This window comes from Haliotis asinina, chromosome 11 (assembly GCF_037392515.1).
Source record: "Haliotis asinina isolate JCU_RB_2024 chromosome 11, JCU_Hal_asi_v2, whole genome shotgun sequence".
Lineage (NCBI taxonomy): Eukaryota > Metazoa > Mollusca > Gastropoda > Lepetellida > Haliotidae > Haliotis > Haliotis asinina.
The window spans coordinates 11,027,177-11,041,432 of NC_090290.1; the positions used below are offsets into that span (position 1 = coordinate 11,027,177).

At 42.4% G+C, this 14,256-nt stretch overlaps 28 non-coding genes across 28 annotated transcripts; 14 read left to right on the plus strand and 14 right to left on the minus strand.

The window, feature by feature from the left end:
• The first annotated feature begins 190 nt into the window (after nucleotides 1–190).
• On the plus strand, nucleotides 191–273 carry Trnal-uaa (transfer RNA leucine (anticodon UAA)). Its single transcript has one exon. It is a non-coding gene; the product is annotated as a tRNA-Leu (tRNA).
• A 185-nt stretch (nucleotides 274–458) lies between these two features.
• Nucleotides 459–531, minus strand: Trnar-acg (transfer RNA arginine (anticodon ACG)). Its single transcript has one exon. It is a non-coding gene; the product is annotated as a tRNA-Arg (tRNA).
• Nucleotides 532–1,206: 675 nt separating this feature from the next.
• Nucleotides 1,207–1,289, plus strand: Trnal-uaa (transfer RNA leucine (anticodon UAA)). The gene has a single exon. It is a non-coding gene; the product is annotated as a tRNA-Leu (tRNA).
• Nucleotides 1,290–1,474: 185 nt separating this feature from the next.
• Nucleotides 1,475–1,547, minus strand: Trnar-acg (transfer RNA arginine (anticodon ACG)). The gene has a single exon. It is a non-coding gene; the product is annotated as a tRNA-Arg (tRNA).
• A 675-nt stretch (nucleotides 1,548–2,222) lies between these two features.
• Trnal-uaa (transfer RNA leucine (anticodon UAA)) lies at nucleotides 2,223–2,305 on the plus strand. Its single transcript has one exon. It is a non-coding gene; the product is annotated as a tRNA-Leu (tRNA).
• A 185-nt stretch (nucleotides 2,306–2,490) lies between these two features.
• Trnar-acg (transfer RNA arginine (anticodon ACG)) lies at nucleotides 2,491–2,563 on the minus strand. The gene has a single exon. It is a non-coding gene; the product is annotated as a tRNA-Arg (tRNA).
• A 675-nt stretch (nucleotides 2,564–3,238) lies between these two features.
• Trnal-uaa (transfer RNA leucine (anticodon UAA)) lies at nucleotides 3,239–3,321 on the plus strand. Its single transcript has one exon. It is a non-coding gene; the product is annotated as a tRNA-Leu (tRNA).
• Nucleotides 3,322–3,506: 185 nt separating this feature from the next.
• Nucleotides 3,507–3,579, minus strand: Trnar-acg (transfer RNA arginine (anticodon ACG)). Its single transcript has one exon. It is a non-coding gene; the product is annotated as a tRNA-Arg (tRNA).
• Nucleotides 3,580–4,253: 674 nt separating this feature from the next.
• Trnal-uaa (transfer RNA leucine (anticodon UAA)) lies at nucleotides 4,254–4,336 on the plus strand. Its single transcript has one exon. It is a non-coding gene; the product is annotated as a tRNA-Leu (tRNA).
• Nucleotides 4,337–4,521: 185 nt separating this feature from the next.
• On the minus strand, nucleotides 4,522–4,594 carry Trnar-acg (transfer RNA arginine (anticodon ACG)). Its single transcript has one exon. It is a non-coding gene; the product is annotated as a tRNA-Arg (tRNA).
• A 675-nt stretch (nucleotides 4,595–5,269) lies between these two features.
• Trnal-uaa (transfer RNA leucine (anticodon UAA)) lies at nucleotides 5,270–5,352 on the plus strand. Its single transcript has one exon. It is a non-coding gene; the product is annotated as a tRNA-Leu (tRNA).
• A 185-nt stretch (nucleotides 5,353–5,537) lies between these two features.
• Nucleotides 5,538–5,610, minus strand: Trnar-acg (transfer RNA arginine (anticodon ACG)). The gene has a single exon. It is a non-coding gene; the product is annotated as a tRNA-Arg (tRNA).
• A 675-nt stretch (nucleotides 5,611–6,285) lies between these two features.
• Trnal-uaa (transfer RNA leucine (anticodon UAA)) lies at nucleotides 6,286–6,368 on the plus strand. The gene has a single exon. It is a non-coding gene; the product is annotated as a tRNA-Leu (tRNA).
• A 185-nt stretch (nucleotides 6,369–6,553) lies between these two features.
• Nucleotides 6,554–6,626, minus strand: Trnar-acg (transfer RNA arginine (anticodon ACG)). Its single transcript has one exon. It is a non-coding gene; the product is annotated as a tRNA-Arg (tRNA).
• A 674-nt stretch (nucleotides 6,627–7,300) lies between these two features.
• On the plus strand, nucleotides 7,301–7,383 carry Trnal-uaa (transfer RNA leucine (anticodon UAA)). The gene has a single exon. It is a non-coding gene; the product is annotated as a tRNA-Leu (tRNA).
• Nucleotides 7,384–7,568: 185 nt separating this feature from the next.
• Nucleotides 7,569–7,641, minus strand: Trnar-acg (transfer RNA arginine (anticodon ACG)). The gene has a single exon. It is a non-coding gene; the product is annotated as a tRNA-Arg (tRNA).
• Nucleotides 7,642–8,315: 674 nt separating this feature from the next.
• On the plus strand, nucleotides 8,316–8,398 carry Trnal-uaa (transfer RNA leucine (anticodon UAA)). Its single transcript has one exon. It is a non-coding gene; the product is annotated as a tRNA-Leu (tRNA).
• A 185-nt stretch (nucleotides 8,399–8,583) lies between these two features.
• Trnar-acg (transfer RNA arginine (anticodon ACG)) lies at nucleotides 8,584–8,656 on the minus strand. The gene has a single exon. It is a non-coding gene; the product is annotated as a tRNA-Arg (tRNA).
• A 675-nt stretch (nucleotides 8,657–9,331) lies between these two features.
• Trnal-uaa (transfer RNA leucine (anticodon UAA)) lies at nucleotides 9,332–9,414 on the plus strand. The gene has a single exon. It is a non-coding gene; the product is annotated as a tRNA-Leu (tRNA).
• Nucleotides 9,415–9,599: 185 nt separating this feature from the next.
• Trnar-acg (transfer RNA arginine (anticodon ACG)) lies at nucleotides 9,600–9,672 on the minus strand. Its single transcript has one exon. It is a non-coding gene; the product is annotated as a tRNA-Arg (tRNA).
• Nucleotides 9,673–10,347: 675 nt separating this feature from the next.
• Nucleotides 10,348–10,430, plus strand: Trnal-uaa (transfer RNA leucine (anticodon UAA)). The gene has a single exon. It is a non-coding gene; the product is annotated as a tRNA-Leu (tRNA).
• A 185-nt stretch (nucleotides 10,431–10,615) lies between these two features.
• Nucleotides 10,616–10,688, minus strand: Trnar-acg (transfer RNA arginine (anticodon ACG)). Its single transcript has one exon. It is a non-coding gene; the product is annotated as a tRNA-Arg (tRNA).
• Nucleotides 10,689–11,363: 675 nt separating this feature from the next.
• Nucleotides 11,364–11,446, plus strand: Trnal-uaa (transfer RNA leucine (anticodon UAA)). The gene has a single exon. It is a non-coding gene; the product is annotated as a tRNA-Leu (tRNA).
• A 185-nt stretch (nucleotides 11,447–11,631) lies between these two features.
• On the minus strand, nucleotides 11,632–11,704 carry Trnar-acg (transfer RNA arginine (anticodon ACG)). The gene has a single exon. It is a non-coding gene; the product is annotated as a tRNA-Arg (tRNA).
• Nucleotides 11,705–12,379: 675 nt separating this feature from the next.
• Nucleotides 12,380–12,462, plus strand: Trnal-uaa (transfer RNA leucine (anticodon UAA)). The gene has a single exon. It is a non-coding gene; the product is annotated as a tRNA-Leu (tRNA).
• Nucleotides 12,463–12,647: 185 nt separating this feature from the next.
• Nucleotides 12,648–12,720, minus strand: Trnar-acg (transfer RNA arginine (anticodon ACG)). The gene has a single exon. It is a non-coding gene; the product is annotated as a tRNA-Arg (tRNA).
• A 675-nt stretch (nucleotides 12,721–13,395) lies between these two features.
• Nucleotides 13,396–13,478, plus strand: Trnal-uaa (transfer RNA leucine (anticodon UAA)). The gene has a single exon. It is a non-coding gene; the product is annotated as a tRNA-Leu (tRNA).
• A 185-nt stretch (nucleotides 13,479–13,663) lies between these two features.
• Nucleotides 13,664–13,736, minus strand: Trnar-acg (transfer RNA arginine (anticodon ACG)). Its single transcript has one exon. It is a non-coding gene; the product is annotated as a tRNA-Arg (tRNA).
• Between the last annotated feature and the right edge of the window lie 520 nt (nucleotides 13,737–14,256).

Here is a 14,256-nt window from a genome sequence, read left to right on the forward strand (position 1 = left end):
CAAAGTGTGGTTCTAGGTTGCAGTCAGAGTAGGGTACAAAGGAGATCGAGGACAACATGGTACTTGGAGAAATGGCTTGGAAATGTGTAAGTTACATGTTAAGACTGACATAGTTTTGGCTGAAGGGCGTATATCTAGGCAATTGCAATTACCCGACACTCAGCTCTACCTTTCCACTTTGTAAGGCATGAGCACGGTGGCCGAGTGGTTAAGGCGTTGGAATTAAGATCCAATGGACGTATGTCCGCGTGGGTTCGAACCCCACCCGTGCTAACCTCACTATTTTTAGGTGTGATTATTGAGCGGAAATGTTCACTTCACCTCTTTTTCTCATTGAAATGATCCACTTTACAATTTGTAATGGAGAAAAAATCGGACACTGCTATTGTCAAAATCGTCCTTGTTATATCCTTAGTATTTTACCTATTTTCAAAACCAAAATGTCAAAAAGAATATTCCGAGCGTGCCAGGATTTGAACCTGCAACCTTCTGATCCGTAGTCAGACGCGTTACCCGTTGCGCCACACGCCCACTGAAAGCCCAGGCTACAATACAATGTCTGATCTCTCATTTCCTTTCTTTGTTGCACGGCTGAAAGTGCTAAATGTTGCCCAAACATGTTTGCATTGACAAAAGTCATTTCATCTAGACGATGACATTCCATGACAAAACAAACAAAAGACTGCTTTGTGTGTGACAGGATTCCACCTTGGAATCGTCTTAAGTAGTTGGACGTCTTATGACTTGTGAAATGGCTCTTTGCTTTATCACTGGGACTTCTGATTTACCAAGGAACTGCCGTCACATTACAAACGTTATGAACAAAGCCACTCTACAGCAAAGAAGCACATTACAGGACCAAGGATGGGAGGATTCCAAAGGAATCTAAGAAAAGAAAACGACAGCCACTTGCTCCAAACGTAAGGCAGGGCACTTGAAGTTGAACATGCACATATCAAGAATGCTAACAGTTGGCTTACAAATATAGTATTTTATACGAGCAGCTGTCAGTAGCACAAAGTGTGGTTCTAGGTTGCAATCAGAGTAGGGTACAAAGGAGATCGAGGACAACATGGTACTTGGAGAAATGGCTTGGAAATGTGTAAGTTACATGTTAAGACTGACATAGTTTTGGCTGAAGGGCGTATATCTAGGCAATTGCAATTACCCGACACTCAGCTCTACCTTTCCACTTTGTAAGGCATGAGCACGGTGGCCGAGTGGTTAAGGCGTTGGACTTAAGATCCAATGGACGTATGTCCGCGTGGGTTCGAACCCCACCCGTGCTAACCTCACTATTTTTAGGTGTGATTATTGAGCGGAAATGTTCACTTCACCTCTTTTTCTCATTGAAATGATCCACTTTACAATTTGTAATGGAGAAAAAATCGGACACTGCTATTGTCAAAATCGTCCTTGTTATATCCTTAGTATTTTACCTATTTTCAAAACCAAAATGTCAAAAAGAATATTCCGAGTGTGCCAGGATTCGAACCTGGAATCTTCTGATCCGTAGTCAGACGCGTTATCCGTTGTGCCACACGCCCACTGAAAGCCCAGGCTACAATACAATGTCTGATCTCTCATTTCCTTTCTTTGTTGCACGGCTGCAAGTGCTAAATGTTGCCCAAACATGTTTGCATTGACAAAAGTCATTTCATCTAGACGATGACATTCCATGACAAAACAAACAAAAGACTGCTTTGTGTGTGACAGGATTCCACCTTGGAATCGTCTTAAGTAGTTGGACGTCTTATGGCTTGTGAAATGGCTCTTTGCTTTATCACTGGGACTTCTGATTTACCAAGGAACTGCCGTCACATAACAAACGTTATGAACAAAGCCACTCTACAGCAAAGAAGCACATTACAGGACCAAGGATGGGAGGATTCCAAAGGAATCTAAGAAAAGAAAACGACAGCCACTTGCTCCAAACGTAAGGCAGGGCACTTGAAGTTGAACATGCACATATCAAGAATGCTAACAGTTGGCTTACAAATATAGTATTTTATACGAGCAGCTGTCAGTAGCACAAAGTGTGGTTCTAGGTTGCAGTCAGAGTAGGGTACAAAGGAGATCGAGGACAACATGGTACTTGGAGAAATGGCTTGGAAATGTGTAAGTTCCATGTTAAGACTGACATAGTTTTGGCTGAAGGGCGTATATCTAGGCAATTGCAATTACCCGACACTCAACTCTACCTTTCCACTTTGTAAGGCATGAGCACGGTGGCCGAGTGGTTAAGGCGTTGGACTTAAGATCCAATGGACGTATGTCCGCGTGGGTTCGAACCCCACCCGTGCTAACCTCACTATTTTTAGGTGTGATTATTGAGCGGAAATGTTCACTTCACCTCTTTTTCTCATTGAAATGATCCACTTTACAATTTGTAATGGAGAAAAAATCGGACACTGCTATTGTCAAAATCGTCCTTGTTATATCCTTAGTATTTTACCTATTTTCAAAACCAAAATGTCAAAAAGAATATTCCGAGCGTGCCAGGATTCGAACCTGGAATCTTCTGATCCGTAGTCAGACGCGTTATCCGTTGTGCCACACGCCCACTGAAAGCCCAGGCTACAATACAATGTCTGATCTCTCATTTCCTTTCTTTGTTGCACGGCTGCAAGTGCTAAATGTTGCCCAAACATGTTTGCATTGACAAAAGTCATTTCATCTAGACGATGACATTCCATGACAAAACAAACAAAAGACTGCTTTGTGTGTGACAGGATTCCACCTTGGAATCGTCTTAAGTAGTTGGACGTCTTATGACTTGTGAAATGGCTCTTTGCTTTATCACTGGGACTTCTGATTTACCAAGGAACTGCCGTCACATAACAAACGTTATGAACATTGCCACTCTACAGCAAAGAAGCACATTACAGGACCAAGGATGGGAGGATTCCAAAGGAATCTAAGAAAAGAAAACGACAGCCACTTGCTCCAAACGTAAGGCAGGGCACTTGAAGTTGAACATGCACATATCAAGAATGCTAACAGTTGGCTTACAAATATAGTATTTTATACGAGCAGCTGTCAGTAGCACAAAGTGTGGTTCTAGGTTGCAGTCAGAGTAGGGTACAAAGGAGATCGAGGACAACATGGTACTTGGAGAAATGGCTTGGAAATGTGTAAGTTACATGTTAAGACTGACATAGTTTTGGCTGAAGGGCGTATATCTAGGCAATTGCAATTACCCGACACTCAGCTCTACCTTTCCACTTTGTAAGGCATGAGCACGGTGGCCGAGTGGTTAAGGCGTTGGACTTAAGATCCAATGGACGTATGTCCGCGTGTGTTCGAACCCCACCCGTGCTAACCTCACTATTTTTAGGTGTGATTATTGAGCGGAAATGTTCACTTCACCTCTTTTTCTCATTGAAATGATCCACTTTACAATTTGTAATGGAGAAAAAATCGGACACTGCTATTGTCAAAATCGTCCTCGTTAAATCCTTAGTATTTTACCTATTTTCAAAACCAAAATGTCAAAAAGAATATTCCGAGCGTGCCAGGATTCGAACCTGGAATCTTCTGATCCGTAGTCAGACGCGTTATCCGTTGCGCCACACGCCCACTGAAAGCCCGGGCTACAATACAATGTCTGATCTCTCATTTCCTTTCTTTGTTGCACGGCTGAAAGTGCTAAATGTTGCCCAACATGTTTGCATTGACAAAAGTCATTTCATCTAGACGATGACATTCCATGACAAAACAAACAAAAGACTGCTTTGAGTGTGACAGGATTCCACCTTGGAATCGTCTTAAGTAGTTGGACGTCTTATGACTTGTGAAATGGCTCTTTGCTTTATCACTGGGACTTCTGATTTACCAAGGAACTGCCGTCACATAACAAACGTTATGAACAAAGCCACTCTACAGCAAAGAAGCACATTACAGGACCAAGGATGGGAGGATTCCAAAGGAATCTAAGAAAAGAAAACGACAGCCACTTGCTCCAAACGTAAGGCAGGGCACTTGAAGTTGAACATGCACATATCAAGAATGCTAACAGTTGGCTTACAAATATAGTATTTTATACGAGCAGCTGTCAGTAGCACAAAGTGTGGTTCTAGGTTGCAATCAGAGTAGGGTACAAAGGAGATCGAGGACAACATGGTACTTGGAGAAATGGCTTGGAAATGTGTAAGTTACATGTTAAGACTGACATAGTTTTGGCTGAAGGGCGTATATCTAGGCAATTGCAATTACCCGACACTCAGCTCTACCTTTCCACTTTGTAAGGCATGAGCACGGTGGCCGAGTGGTTAAGGCGTTGGACTTAAGATCCAATGGACGTATGTCCGCGTGGGTTCGAACCCCACCCGTGCTAACCTCACTATTTTTAGGTGTGATTATTGAGCGGAAATGTTCACTTCACCTCTTTTTCTCATTGAAATGATCCACTTTACAATTTGTAATGGAGAAAAAATCGGACACTGCTATTGTCAAAATCGTCCTTGTTATATCCTTAGTATTTTACCTATTTTCAAAACCAAAATGTCAAAAAGAATATTCCGAGTGTGCCAGGATTCGAACCTGGAATCTTCTGATCCGTAGTCAGACGCGTTATCCGTTGTGCCACACGCCCACTGAAAGCCCAGGCTACAATACAATGTCTGATCTCTCATTTCCTTTCTTTGTTGCACGGCTGAAAGTGCTAAATGTTGCCCAAACATGTTTGCATTGACAAAAGTCATTTCATCTAGACGATGACATTCCATGACAAAACAAACAAAAGACTGCTTTGTGTGTGACAGGATTCCACCTTGGAATCGTCTTAAGTAGTTGGACGTCTTATGGCTTGTGAAATGGCTCTTTGCTTTATCACTGGGACTTCTGATTTACCAAGGAACTGCCGTCACATAACAAACGTTATGAACATTGCCACTCTACAGCAAAGAAGCACATTACAGGACCAAGGATGGGAGGATTCCAAAGGAATCTAAGAAAAGAAAACGACAGCCACTTGCTCCAAACGTAAGGCAGGGCACTTGAAGTTGAACATGCAAATATCAAGAATGCTAACAGTTGGCTTACAAATATAGTATTTTATACGAGCAGCTGTCAGTAGCACAAAGTGTGGTTCTAGGTTGCAGTCAGAGTAGGGTACAAAGGAGATCGAGGACAACATGGTACTTGGAGAAATGGCTTGGAAATGTGTAAGTTCCATGTTAAGACTGACATAGTTTTGGCTGAAGGGCGTATATCTAGGCAATTGCAATTACTCGACACTCAACTCTACCTTTCCACTTTGTAAGGCATGAGCACGGTGGCCGAGTGGTTAAGGCGTTGGACTTAAGATCCAATGGACGTATGTCCGCGTGGGTTCGAACCCCACCCGTGCTAACCTCACTATTTTTAGGTGTGATTATTGAGCGGAAATGTTCACTTCACCTCTTTTTCTCATTGAAATGATCCACTTTACAATTTGTAATGGAGAAAAAATCGGACACTGCTATTGTCAAAATCGTCCTTGTTATATCCTTAGTATTTTACCTATTTTCAAAACCAAAATGTCAAAAAGAATATTCCGAGCGTGCCAGGATTCGAACCTGGAATCTTCTGATCCGTAGTCAGACGCGTTATCCGTTGCGCCACACGCCCACTGAAAGCCCAGGCTACAATACAATGTCTGATCTCTCATTTCCTTTCTTTGTTGCACGGCTGCAAGTGCTAAATGTTGCCCAAACATGTTTGCATTGACAAAAGTCATTTCATCTAGACGATGACATTCCATGACAAAACAAACAAAAGACTGCTTTGTGTGTGACAGGATTCCACCTTGGAATCGTCTTAAGTAGTTGGACGTCTTATGACTTGTGAAATGGCTCTTTGCTTTATCACTGGGACTTCTGATTTACCAAGGAACTGCCGTCACATAACAAACGTTATGAACATTGCCACTCTACAGCAAAGAAGCACATTACAGGACCAAGGATGGGAGGATTCCAAAGGAATCTAAGAAAAGAAAACGACAGCCACTTGCTCCAAACGTAAGGCAGGGCACTTGAAGTTGAACATGCACATATCAAGAATGCTAACAGTTGGCTTACAAATATAGTATTTTATACGAGCAGCTGTCAGTAGCACAAAGTGTGGTTCTAGGTTGCAGTCAGAGTAGGGTACAAAGGAGATCGAGGACAACATGGTACTTGGAGAAATGGCTTGGAAATGTGTAAGTTACATGTTAAGACTGACATAGTTTTGGCTGAAGGGCGTATATCTAGGCAATTGCAATTACCCGACACTCAGCTCTACCTTTCCACTTTGTAAGGCATGAGCACGGTGGCCGAGTGGTTAAGGCGTTGGACTTAAGATCCAATGGACGTATGTCCGCGTGTGTTCGAACCCCACCCGTGCTAACCTCACTATTTTTAGGTGTGATTATTGAGCGGAAATGTTCACTTCACCTCTTTTTCTCATTGAAATGATCCACTTTACAATTTGTAATGGAGAAAAAATCGGACACTGCTATTGTCAAAATCGTCCTCGTTATATCCTTAGTATTTTACCTATTTTCAAAACCAAAATGTCAAAAAGAATATTCCGAGCGTGCCAGGATTCGAACCTGGAATCTTCTGATCCGTAGTCAGACGCGTTATCCGTTGCGCCACACGCCCACTGAAAGCCCGGGCTACAATACAATGTCTGATCTCTCATTTCCTTTCTTTGTTGCACGGCTGAAAGTGCTAAATGTTGCCCAACATGTTTGCATTGACAAAAGTCATTTCATCTAGACGATGACATTCCATGACAAAACAAACAAAAGACTGCTTTGAGTGTGACAGGATTCCACCTTGGAATCGTCTTAAGTAGTTGGACGTCTTATGGCTTGTGAAATGGCTCTTTGCTTTATCACTGGGACTTCTGATTTACCAAGGAACTGCCGTCACATAACAAACGTTATGAACAAAGCCACTCTACAGCAAAGAAGCACATTACAGGACCAAGGATGGGAGGATTCCAAAGGAATCTAAGAAAAGAAAACGACAGCCACTTGCTCCAAACGTAAGGCAGGGCACTTGAAGTTGAACATGCACATATCAAGAATGCTAACAGTTGGCTTACAAATATAGTATTTTATACGAGCAGCTGTCAGTAGCACAAAGTGTGGTTCTAGGTTGCAGTCAGAGTAGGGTACAAAGGAGATCGAGGACAACATGGTACTTGGAGAAATGGCTTGGAAATGTGTAAGTTACATGTTAAGACTGACATAGTTTTGGCTGAAGGGCGTATATCTAGGCAATTGCAATTACCCGACACTCAGCTCTACCTTTCCACTTTGTAAGGCATGAGCACGGTGGCCGAGTGGTTAAGGCGTTGGACTTAAGATCCAATGGACGTATGTCCGCGTGTGTTCGAACCCCACCCGTGCTAACCTCACTATTTTTAGGTGTGATTATTGAGCGGAAATGTTCACTTCACCTCTTTTTCTCATTGAAATGATCCACTTTACAATTTGTAATGGAGAAAAAATCGGACACTGCTATTGTCAAAATCGTCCTCGTTATATCCTTAGTATTTTACCTATTTTCAAAACCAAAATGTCAAAAAGAATATTCCGAGCGTGCCAGGATTCGAACCTGGAATCTTCTGATCCGTAGTCAGACGCGTTATCCGTTGCGCCACACGCCCACTGAAAGCCCGGGCTACAATACAATGTCTGATCTCTCATTTCCTTTCTTTGTTGCACGGCTGAAAGTGCTAAATGTTGCCCAACATGTTTGCATTGACAAAAGTCATTTCATCTAGACGATGACATTCCATGACAAAACAAACAAAAGACTGCTTTGAGTGTGACAGGATTCCACCTTGGAATCGTCTTAAGTAGTTGGACGTCTTATGGCTTGTGAAATGGCTCTTTGCTTTATCACTGGGACTTCTGATTTACCAAGGAACTGCCGTCACATAACAAACGTTATGAACAAAGCCACTCTACAGCAAAGAAGCACATTACAGGACCAAGGATGGGAGGATTCCAAAGGAATCTAAGAAAAGAAAACGACAGCCACTTGCTCCAAACGTAAGGCAGGGCACTTGAAGTTGAACATGCACATATCAAGAATGCTAACAGTTGGCTTACAAATATAGTATTTTATACGAGCAGCTGTCAGTAGCACAAAGTGTGGTTCTAGGTTGCAGTCAGAGTAGGGTACAAAGGAGATCGAGGACAACATGGTACTTGGAGAAATGGCTTGGAAATGTGTAAGTTACATGTTAAGACTGACATAGTTTTGGCTGAAGGGCGTATATCTAGGCAATTGCAATTACCCGACACTCAGCTCTACCTTTCCACTTTGTAAGGCATGAGCACGGTGGCCGAGTGGTTAAGGCGTTGGACTTAAGATCCAATGGACGTATGTCCGCGTGGGTTCGAACCCCACCCGTGCTAACCTCACTATTTTTAGGTGTGATTATTGAGCGGAAATGTTCACTTCACCTCTTTTTCTCATTGAAATGATCCACTTTACAATTTGTAATGGAGAAAAAATCGGACACTGCTATTGTCAAAATCGTCCTTGTTATATCCTTAGTATTTTACCTATTTTCAAAACCAAAATGTCAAAAAGAATATTCCGAGTGTGCCAGGATTCGAACCTGGAATCTTCTGATCCGTAGTCAGACGCGTTATCCGTTGTGCCACACGCCCACTGAAAGCCCAGGCTACAATACAATGTCTGATCTCTCATTTCCTTTCTTTGTTTCACGGCTGCAAGTGCTAAATGTTGCCCAAACATGTTTGCATTGACAAAAGTCATTTCATCTAGACGATGACATTCCATGACAAAACAAACAAAAGACTGCTTTGTGTGTGACAGGATTCCACCTTGGAATCGTCTTAAGTAGTTGGACGTCTTATGGCTTGTGAAATGGCTCTTTGCTTTATCACTGGGACTTCTGATTTACCAAGGAACTGCCGTCACATAACAAACGTTATGAACAAAGCCACTCTACAGCAAAGAAGCACATTACAGGACCAAGGATGGGAGGATTCCAAAGGAATCTAAGAAAAGAAAACGACAGCCACTTGCTCCAAACGTAAGGCAGGGCACTTGAAGTTGAACATGCACATATCAAGAATGCTAACAGTTGGCTTACAAATATAGTATTTTATACGAGCAGCTGTCAGTAGCACAAAGTGTGGTTCTAGGTTGCAGTCAGAGTAGGGTACAAAGGAGATCGAGGACAACATGGTACTTGGAGAAATGGCTTGGAAATGTGTAAGTTACATGTTAAGACTGACATAGTTTTGGCTGAAGGGCGTATATCTAGGCAATTGCAATTACTCGACACTCAACTCTACCTTTCCACTTTGTAAGGCATGAGCACGGTGGCCGAGTGGTTAAGGCGTTGGACTTAAGATCCAATGGACGTATGTCCGCGTGGGTTCGAACCCCACCCGTGCTAACCTCACTATTTTTAGGTGTGATTATTGAGCGGAAATGTTCACTTCACCTCTTTTTCTCATTGAAATGATCCACTTTACAATTTGTAATGGAGAAAAAATCGGACACTGCTATTGTCAAAATCGTCCTTGTTATATCCTTAGTATTTTACCTATTTTCAAAACCAAAATGTCAAAAAGAATATTCCGAGCGTGCCAGGATTCGAACCTGGAATCTTCTGATCCGTAGTCAGACGCGTTATCCGTTGTGCCACACGCCCACTGAAAGCCCAGGCTACAATACAATGTCTGATCTCTCATTTCCTTTCTTTGTTGCACGGCTGAAAGTGCTAAATGTTGCCCAAACATGTTTGCATTGACAAAAGTCATTTCATCTAGACGATGACATTCCATGACAAAACAAACAAAAGACTGCTTTGTGTGTGACAGGATTCCACCTTGGAATCGTCTTAAGTAGTTGGACGTCTTATGACTTGTGAAATGGCTCTTTGCTTTATCACTGGGACTTCTGATTTACCAAGGAACTGCCGTCACATAACAAACGTTATGAACAAAGCCACTCTACAGCAGAGAAGCACATTACAGGACCAAGGATGGGAGGATTCCAAAGGAATCTAAGAAAAGAAAACGACAGCCACTTGCTCCAAACGTAAGGCAGGGCACTTGAAGTTGAACATGCACATATCAAGAATGCTAACAGTTGGCTTACAAATATAGTATTTTATACGAGCAGCTGTCAGTAGCACAAAGTGTGGTTCTAGGTTGCAGTCAGAGTAGGGTACAAAGGAGATCGAGGACAACATGGTACTTGGAGAAATGGCTTGGAAATGTGTAAGTTACATGTTAAGACTGACATAGTTTTGGCTGAAGGGCGTATATCTAGGCAATTGCAATTACTCGACACTCAACTCTACCTTTCCACTTTGTAAGGCATGAGCACGGTGGCCGAGTGGTTAAGGCGTTGGACTTAAGATCCAATGGACGTATGTCCGCGTGGGTTCGAACCCCACCCGTGCTAACCTCACTATTTTTAGGTGTGATTATTGAGCGGAAATGTTCACTTCACCTCTTTTTCTCATTGAAATGATCCACTTTACAATTTGTAATGGAGAAAAAATCGGACACTGCTATTGTCAAAATCGTCCTTGTTATATCCTTAGTATTTTACCTATTTTCAAAACCAAAATGTCAAAAAGAATATTCCGAGCGTGCCAGGATTCGAACCTGGAATCTTCTGATCCGTAGTCAGACGCGTTATCCGTTGTGCCACACGCCCACTGAAAGCCCAGGCTACAATACAATGTCTGATCTCTCATTTCCTTTCTTTGTTGCACGGCTGAAAGTGCTAAATGTTGCCCAAACATGTTTGCATTGACAAAAGTCATTTCATCTAGACGATGACATTCCATGACAAAACAAACAAAAGACTGCTTTGTGTGTGACAGGATTCCACCTTGGAATCGTCTTAAGTAGTTGGACGTCTTATGACTTGTGAAATGGCTCTTTGCTTTATCACTGGGACTTCTGATTTACCAAGGAACTGCCGTCACATAACAAACGTTATGAACAAAGCCACTCTACAGCAAAGAAGCACATTACAGGACCAAGGATGGGAGGATTCCAAAGGAATCTAAGAAAAGAAAACGACAGCCACTTGCTCCAAACGTAAGGCAGGGCACTTGAAGTTGAACATGCACATATCAAGAATGCTAACAGTTGGCTTACAAATATAGTATTTTATACGAGCAGCTGTCAGTAGCACAAAGTGTGGTTCTAGGTTGCAGTCAGAGTAGGGTACAAAGGAGATCGAGGACAACATGGTACTTGGAGAAATGGCTTGGAAATGTGTAAGTTACATGTTAAGACTGACATAGTTTTGGCTGAAGGGCGTATATCTAGGCAATTGCAATTACTCGACACTCAACTCTACCTTTCCACTTTGTAAGGCATGAGCACGGTGGCCGAGTGGTTAAGGCGTTGGACTTAAGATCCAATGGACGTATGTCCGCGTGGGTTCGAACCCCACCCGTGCTAACCTCACTATTTTTAGGTGTGATTATTGAGCGGAAATGTTCACTTCACCTCTTTTTCTCATTGAAATGATCCACTTTACAATTTGTAATGGAGAAAAAATCGGACACTGCTATTGTCAAAATCGTCCTTGTTATATCCTTAGTATTTTACCTATTTTCAAAACCAAAATGTCAAAAAGAATATTCCGAGCGTGCCTGGATTCGAACCTGGAATCTTCTGATCCGTAGTCAGACGCGTTATCCGTTGCGCCACACGCCCACTGAAAGCCCAGGCTACAATACAATGTCTGATCTCTCATTTCCTTTCTTTGTTGCACGGCTGAAAGTGCTAAATGTTGCCCAAACATGTTTGCATTGACAAAAGTCATTTCATCTAGACGATGACATTCCATGACAAAACAAACAAAAGACTGCTTTGTGTGTGACAGGATTCCACCTTGGAATCGTCTTAAGTAGTTGGACGTCTTATGACTTGTGAAATGGCTCTTTGCTTTATCACTGGGACTTCTGATTTACCAAGGAACTGCCGTCACATAACAAACGTTATGAACAAAGCCACTCTACAGCAAAGAAGCACATTACAGGACCAAGGATGGGAGGATTCCAAAGGAATCTAAGAAAAGAAAACGACAGCCACTTGCTCCAAACGTAAGGCAGGGCACTTGAAGTTGAACATGCACATATCAAGAATGCTAACAGTTGGCTTACAAATATAGTATTTTATACGAGCAGCTGTCAGTAGCACAAAGTGTGGTTCTAGGTTGCAGTCAGAGTAGGGTACAAAGGAGATCGAGGACAACATGGTACTTGGAGAAATGGCTTGGAAATGTGTAAGTTACATGTTAAGACTGACATAGTTTTGGCTGAAGGGCGTATATCTAGGCAATTGCAATTACCCGACACTCAACTCTACCTTTCCACTTTGTAAGGCATGAGCACGGTGGCCGAGTGGTTAAGGCGTTGGACTTAAGATCCAATGGACGTATGTCCGCGTGGGTTCGAACCCCACCCGTGCTAACCTCACTATTTTTAGGTGTGATTATTGAGCGGAAATGTTCACTTCACCTCTTTTTCTCATTGAAATGATCCACTTTACAATTTGTAATGGAGAAAAAATCGGACACTGCTATTGTCAAAATCGTCCTCGTTATATCCTTAGTATTTTACCTATTTTCAAAACCAAAATGTCAAAAAGAATATTCCGAGCGTGCCTGGATTCGAACCTGGAATCTTCTGATCCGTAGTCAGACGCGTTATCCGTTGCGCCACACGCCCACTGAAAGCCCAGGCTACAATACAATGTCTGATCTCTCATTTCCTTTCTTTGTTGCACGGCTGAAAGTGCTAAATGTTGCCCAAACATGTTTGCATTGACAAAAGTCATTTCATCTAGACGATGACATTCCATGACAAAACAAACAAAAGACTGCTTTGTGTGTGACAGGATTCCACCTTGGAATCGTCTTAAGTAGTTGGACGTCTTATGACTTGTGAAATGGCTCTTTGCTTTATCACTGGGACTTCTGATTTACCAAGGAACTGCCGTCACATAACAAACGTTATGAACAAAGCCACTCTACAGCAAAGAAGCACATTACAGGACCAAGGATGGGAGGATTCCAAAGGAATCTAAGAAAAGAAAACGACAGCCACTTGCTCCAAACGTAAGGCAGGGCACTTGAAGTTGAACATGCACATATCAAGAATGCTAACAGTTGGCTTACAAATATAGTATTTTATACGAGCAGCTGTCAGTAGCACAAAGTGTGGTTCTAGGTTGCAGTCAGAGTAGGGTACAAAGGAGATCGAGGACAACATGGTACTTGGAGAAATGGCTTGGAAATGTGTAAGTTACATGTTAAGACTGACATAGTTTTGGCTGAAGGGCGTATATCTAGGCAATTGCAATTACCCGACACTCAGCTCTACCTTTCCACTTTGTAAGACATGAGCACGGTGGCCGAGTGGTTAAGGCGTTGGACTTAAGATCCAATGGACGTATGTCCGCGTGGGTTCGAACCCCACCCGTGCTAACCTCACTATTTTTAGGTGTGATTATTGAGCGGAAATGTTCACTTCACCTCTTTTTCTCATTGAAATGATCCACTTTACAATTTGTAATGGAGAAAAAATCGGACACTGCTATTGTCAAAATCGTCCTTGTTATATCCTTAGTATTTTACCTATTTTCAAAACCAAAATGTCAAAAAGAATATTCCGAGCGTGCCAGGATTCGAACCTGGAATCTTCTGATCCGTAGTCAGACGCGTTATCCGTTGCGCCACACGCCCACTGAAAGCCCAGGCTACAATACAATGTCTGATCTCTCATTTCCTTTCTTTGTTGCACGGCTGAAAGTGCTAAATGTTGCCCAAACATGTTTGCATTGACAAAAGTCATTTCATCTAGACGATGACATTCCATGACAAAACAAACAAAAGACTGCTTTGTGTGTGACAGGATTCCACCTTGGAATCGTCTTAAGTAGTTGGACGTCTTATGACTTGTGAAATGGCTCTTTGCTTTATCACTGGGACTTCTGATTTACCAAGAAACTGCCGTCACATAACAAACGTTATGAACAAAGCCACTCTACAGCAAAGAAGCACATTACAGGACCAAGGATGGGAGGATTCCAAAGGAATCTAAGAAAAGAAAACGACAGCCACTTGCTCCAAACGTAAGGCAGGGCACTTGAAGTTGAACATGCACATATCAAGAATGCTAACAGTTGGCTTACAAATATAGTATTTTATACGAGCAGCTGTCAGTAGCACAAAGTGTGGTTCTAGGTTGCAGTCAGAGTAGGGT